Consider the following 7,029-nt stretch of genomic DNA (forward strand, 5'->3'; position numbering starts at 1 on the left):
CATACATATACATATTCATACATACATGGGATGCAACACGTGTGCTCTCCTTTCCCTCACCAGGTATTTCTAAGACGCACTTGAGCACCGAATAAGTACGTATTACATAACATCATCACAACTCTGCAGACACACACATTGTGCCTCTGGGCCAATGAAACCCCTCACAGAAATCAGGCGATTGCCTTTGACAAATAGCAGTGGTCTTCACCAACTTGGTTTTGGGAACACACGAGGCTTTAGCTAGACAGAGAGAGGTATTGCTGAAGGTTGGACGACCAACATGTCGCGCTTGAAGAGTCGTGAAGTTACTCTTTCTCTCTCCTCCTAACGCCGGGTCGAGATCCCTCAATGTAGGGGACGCAGGAAAACCTTGCCCGAGATGACGGTGAGTGATTCAAATTATATAAATAATTATTTTGTGTTTAATTTGGTGGAGTGAGAGTGTCCAATGTTTCATGTAAATTGTATCGAGTAATATTCACGGTTTCGAAGTATTTTCAATGAATGAATAAAGTTAAATTCTAATTGTCGAATTGGAAAGGTAATGATTATTTTTCAATCGTAGTAAAGCTCCAACATATAGTGGTGCCGTCGACCGGCGAATCTGTGGTATATTTTGCTAGTGAGACACTCTTTAATATTGTCAGGATCAACTTGGCGTAACTATACTGAACTGTCGTAATTATTATTTTTCAATCGTCGTAACGTATTTGTGCTAGCGTATTTTTCCATAGTTGACATAATTAAAAAAAAAACCTAATATGATTGTGTTTCTACCGTTTGTTAAAATATTTCCTTTTATTGAGTGTGTGATTTGAGTCATATTTTGAACGTATAATTTGTGTTTCTCATGTTGAATTCCGATTATTGTCGACGCTGTGATTTCAATATCGTGATTGAGTTCAATTGTCAAGACTTAAACCTGAGCGCCATTTCTATTTCCTTTTCGGATGAGTCTATATGTGTGAGGAAAAACTCGTTTTTTTTCCCCCCGATTTTTTTTTTCTTCCTCGTTGTCTCCTCCCTCGCAACCATAGACTTAAGATATAATAGACCGCGCACGCTATTCATAAAACTTGTCGAACGTGAAGAAAAGATGAGCAGTATTGTCGGGGAAAGAACAGGTTCTGCGCTATTACATTTGGCGCGTTTTCGCAGAAGCTAGGATGTTGCTGTAACGAAATTTGACTCAATTCGATCAAGTTGATGAAAACTTTCCTTCATTTTTTCAATGAATTTCACTCATTTTTATGTGAAATATTTAGGGAGTATCAGATTTGAAAAAATAAATTCTATAAAATAAACAAATATTGGAAAACGGAACAACGTATATGTTGTAAAGCCTAATTCATTTATATTTTTAAATATTCTCTTCATTCACTTTGTCGCTTTTAATTTCGAAAATTTATTTATACGAGGGGTTATTAAAACAAAAATATATCTTTCCAGAACATTACAATTACTCTATATACTCATAATTAATGTATAATTAATTATAATGCATCATATTATGTTATGTAATGTAACACATTCACACTCATACCATATTCAGTCATGAAATAATATTCAAACAATAAGAAAAAGTTTCATTTCTAACATTCCTGAAAAACCTTTTATAACCTCATCACACAAAACTGTAAACACTTTGTACTCAAGAAAATTACTCAATAAAATTACAGAATCTCATCATCAATTTCTCTAAATTATAAGAATTAAAATTCCATGTAGAGCATATATGTAATAATTTAAAGTGTGTATATATATATATATCACACATGTAATCTCTTCGCTCCAAAAGTATGATATGTTAATCTTAATTTAAGGTATTAAATCGTTTTTAGAATGATTCTTTTTCAAGATAACATCTGAGGTACACAATATATGACTTCAGGTCTTAGTACAGATATTGACTCAAAAAATCAATTGAATAATTAATTTTCTTGTTTGAAGCGGCAATTTCACATACAACAAACATAAATTAATGAATAAAAAAATTTCTTTTCTGTAATAGTTTTATCTCAGGTGTGAAGAGGGGTAAAAATACTATTATTTTTAGAGGTTGTTATGCACTTTTATGCAAAACTGCAATTGTCTAGAGTGGGGGGGGGGGGGAGTTTTCCTCACATTCTATTTAAATAGAATATTTTTCATAAATTTCTCCTCCTGAAAAGCATATTTTCTTCCAAGTTGAGCAAAAGTCGAATGAACTCACTAGCTCGCCAAATCTCGCCAAATCTTGCGGAGACGTATATTTCAGTTAAAACTTCATAAAACTCACAATTTCAATCATTTATTGCCAAAAATTCTATTAAAACATTTAATAATGATTCATGACATTTGAATTTTACCAAAACTTGGAACTTTAATTGAATTAAATCCAAAATGGAGTCGTTAAAAACTGAGATTACGTCAGAAATCCATTGCATCGTCAATTTAATATTCCAATTTTTAATTTATAAGAAGGGGAATAAGCAAAAAAGTATTCCCATGTGAAAGGACACTGGTCCCCCTTTCCTAAACCGCTCAGAACATCCGAAAGCTGCGCAAGTGTTGGCCATTCTAATCAAAAATAAGACAGCGCGTGTAGATCGTCATACGAGTAGCCATAAGGAAAGCATTGCCAGCGAGATTCCCTGACCAGCCTTTCGACTGGAGTCACGTGACTCCGGATCTTTGCTTCACATTGTAACCCCTCGCGCGCACTCTATAGTATTATTACTCTGTGCTCGCAACTCGTGTCATGTCTCCGGTGGAAAATTTTATTCGTGTTTCGTTTTGGTTGTGTTGTTTCGTGATCACTGTTTAGCCGATTAGTTTCCCAGTCAGATTTTTTTTTTTATATACACATAGGGATAATTTCACACAGACTTGCACAATTCACAAACATTGAGGTACATTTTGGATTTGAGAGGACTGTATTTTATTCTTGTAGGGGTCTCAACTACTAAATATTTGATGTGTGATCCTCCTCTTTCTCGTCCCCTCTATCGTTCTTAAAACGGTAAAGGCTGCCGCCTGTACACTTCTCCAGGCGAGATACCTTACACAATTTTTCTTTTTTTATATTTTTTTACACATATTTGCCCTTACGTGTTTATTGAGAGTCGGCTAATTTTTTTTTTTCCATTTCACACTACATCATGGCTCACGAGGAAGCCCAAGCTCAGAATGTCCAGCAGTTTAACATGTTTCCAATCATAGTAGGCACTTACAATTCCATACCCGTATTTGATGGAACAAATTCAGGATTGACAGTGACTGATTTTTTTTCAAGAATTGATCGTGCATCAGCCTTGGCGAATTGGGATGCTCATACTAAGAAAGAGATTGCATTACAGAAATGTTCTGGAGCTGTACTTGCTCACATTCAGTCAAGCTCTCACTTGATAGACCCTATGACCTATGAACAATTTCGTGCTCATGTAATAGACAGATTTTCTTCACCTGACAGACCTGAGATAGTGTTGTCTCAACTGACAACAACAACACAATCAGATTCTGAGAAAGTCAGAGATTTTGCTGATCGTCTTGAGTCACTAGCTCGACGTGCTATTCAGGTCACACCGAATGAACCGGTGGCCATAACAAATTATCGTGACACACTTCTTTTGGCCAGATTTAAGGCTGGTATACTATCTCACATGGAACCACTTATTGCTGCTCTCAATCCAGCAACCTTTCGAGAGGCAGTTGACTTAGCCTACCGTATCGAGCAGGCTAGTTCCAAACCTGCATGGGTTTCTTCTTCCTCTAAGGAAAACATTATGCCATCACAGGCACCTTCACTTTCAGATTCACTTGTTCCCACACTTCTGAACAGAATTTCTTCTCTCGAGGAACAATTGCAAAAACTGCAGGTAACACAAAAATCTCCTGAACCACAAATGAGGCACGCTCGTTCTCCTCAGACCTCACGTCGCCTTGTCTGTTTTAATTGTGGAATTCCTGGTCACTCATACAAGGTATGTCGTAAACAAAATCATTCATATTCTTTTCGTTCTCAGAGTAATTTTCCACGATCATCTCAAAATTCTTTCAACTCTCGAAATAACAATTCAAATTGGCATCGAAATTTCTCATTTCGTTCTTTTTCTCCTGGAAATACCAGAGAGTCGGAGTCAAATTCTCAGTCTGGTCGTCAGCAAGAAAATTCTCAGTCTGGTCGTCAACGAGAAAACTCGCCGTCTACCCGTCCAAAGCGTGTCAGCTTCAACATGGTCGCTGCTGAGAGTCCTTCCTCAACTCCTGAACTTCCGATTGTCAATGTTCAAATCCATGAACTGACCCTGCCATGTCTCGTAGACACAGGTGCTGCTATGTCACTAGTTACAGACGAGTGGTGTCAAAAGTCCAAACTGACTCGTAAATATCAAGCTGTCACTCCAGCAGTGCGAATGACTGGTGTCACCGGTGAACCAATCGTGATTCGACACAAAATCTCTCTTCGTTTCGACATGAAAGATCGTCATTTCTCCCACACATTTTTTGTCATATCACACAGTGCTTGTCCGTACTATGAGGCTATCCTTGGTGTGGACTTCCTGAGTGCACAAGCTGCTGCATTCAAATTCAGTAAAGATGGACTGTCATTGACCATTCCTCATTTAGTGTCATCTGTCAAAACCTCTGTCGCTCGCACCAAGAGAGACATTGTTAGTCCTCGCCACACAGAACTTTTCATTCCTGTCTCAGTGGCGGAACCTCTGCAATCTTCTATGGTTTTCAATGGTACCTGTTACTTGAACCAAGTTTCGCATGTGGCTCATCTTCTACATGTTCCTGAAGAACACAACATGTCTGCCAGTGTGGCGTTACCAGAGAAATTTCCTGTTTCGAATGCAACATCAGTACATCTCATACCGAATCACTCGCTTGAAGACCTGCAACAAGCTCAAGGTGAAGATGAGTTTTGTCAACACATCAAGGACTGTATTACAAACAACAAACACTTGCCAAGACGTTACCAGAACATTACATTCTTTCACTACAATGACGTCTTGTGTGTTTCATCTAAAGCGAAACCGAGTAAAGTGAAAACAGTTCTTCCCAAGTCATTTGTTCCAGACGCTTTATCATTGTCGCATGGTGTTTCATCATCTGCACATGCTAGACATTCACGAACACTCCTTCGTCTTCGACAGAAGTATTGGTTTCCTAACATTGTAAAGCTGACAAAAACATTTGTTTCTTCATGTGTGTCTTGCTTGGGAAAACATAGACCACAAAACTGTATCGTGTCTCATGTGTCTACCACTGACTGTGAAAATTCATCGACAAATGATTCCCATCTTCCAGATGATGATGATGATAAGTGGACTGATATGACTCAGGTATTTCCAATTTCTTCCTCTTTTTCGTCTCCTCAAGTATCTCGTACCTCTACTAATTGTAATTTGAGGTCATTTTTGCATAAAATTGGATGTCCCACATAATTCTTTTTCCATTCACTTAGGAAAGCTCACTTACATCTTATTATTCTTTAGTGTTGAATCTTATTCTTATTAGTGTTAAATTTGCATAACCACTGTGTCACTCGTTACTTATGTGTCCACTGACAAGAACTGTTCCTTGTGTACCAACAAGAACTGACCCAGTCTAGTGACTGTATCTACTTCAAGTTCTTGGCTTGTATGTCGTGCATCGAGTCGACTTGTGATGTCAATATATATTCTTTTTATGTGTGTGATCTTTTTTGAATTTTATTTTTCAATTTGTGAAATGCTTAAAGCCTTTTTGATATATCATTAAGTTGGTACAGGCACTCTCACTCACCTTTTGGGTCACTCACTCGTCATCTCCTAGACCTTCCTATGTTTATATATAATTAAGTATTGGTGTGTGTATGGCTCGGATATTGCTGTATGTGTGTGCACGTTCTTGATTTTTTTTCCTAGTTTTTCTTTCCAGCGAATCCTCGTTCTTTGTCAGCATTGAAGTTATATCATTGATATGTGTTTGTGCATACTGCTCCTGGTTGAAGGTGAAATTTTTTTTGGGTTTTCATGTAAAAGCAGTTTTAATGTTGATGTCATGTTGTGAAGCTTATTTCTTTTAGGCTGGAAGTTTAGATTCTTGGCGCCAGATGCTGAAGTTGTTATCGTAGTTTTGATTTATTTTTTTGAAGTTGTTTATATGTAGTTGTGACGTTGAATTGTGATTCATTCTTTTGAAAAAAAAAGAGAAGTGTCAATTTTTTTTTTCTTTGGAGCAGAGGTAATGTACATAGATGGACATTTCTAATTGATTATATCTTCATTGGCAACTACGAAGCACAAGTTTGTCTTAAATTTTTCTTTGTATATTTTATTTGGTATAACACTGTTGATTGTGTATTACACACATACCAACCAAACAGCATTGTTTGATCCATATAGTATACTTGACTGCTGGCACAAAAATTTTTTTTTACACAACTTGTGATATTATTGCCATATATTTTGTTTTTCTCCCTGACATGTATTCAGATGCTCAGTTGTAACATGCATACATATACACGCACATACACCACATGTTTTTTTTTTTTGTTGTTGAACTCTGTTTGTTGCATAACATTTCATGTTTTTTGTGTGTTTGTTGTACACATTATGTTTACAGTGTTACATTATGGTTACAGTGTTACATTATGGTTGTCATGTATGCGATTCACTCTCACCTTTTCTCTCGTGCCATATGTAAGGGTCTCTCACCTGTCTCATATTGAAAAATTTTACTTCGTAAAATTTTTCCCCCCTTCCCGTAGGTAATATGTTACGATTGCATCTTACACACACTCTCTCACCCTCTCGCCTTCTCATTGAGAAACCACACATCATACATATACATATTCATACATACATGGGATGCAACACGTGTGCTCTCCTTTCCCTCACCAGGTATTTCTAAGACGCACTTGAGCACCGAATAAGTACGTATTACATAACATCATCACAACTCTGCAGACACACACATTGTGCCTCTGGGCCAATGAAACCCCTCACAGAAATCAGGCGATTGCCTTTGACAAATAGCAGTGGTCTTCACCAACTT

This window comes from Pholcus phalangioides, unplaced genomic scaffold (assembly GCF_987345545.1).
Source record: "Pholcus phalangioides strain wild (caught in Gottingen) unplaced genomic scaffold, Ppha-v1.0 ptg000017l_1, whole genome shotgun sequence".
NCBI classification, from domain to species: Eukaryota; Metazoa; Arthropoda; class Arachnida; order Araneae; family Pholcidae; genus Pholcus; species Pholcus phalangioides.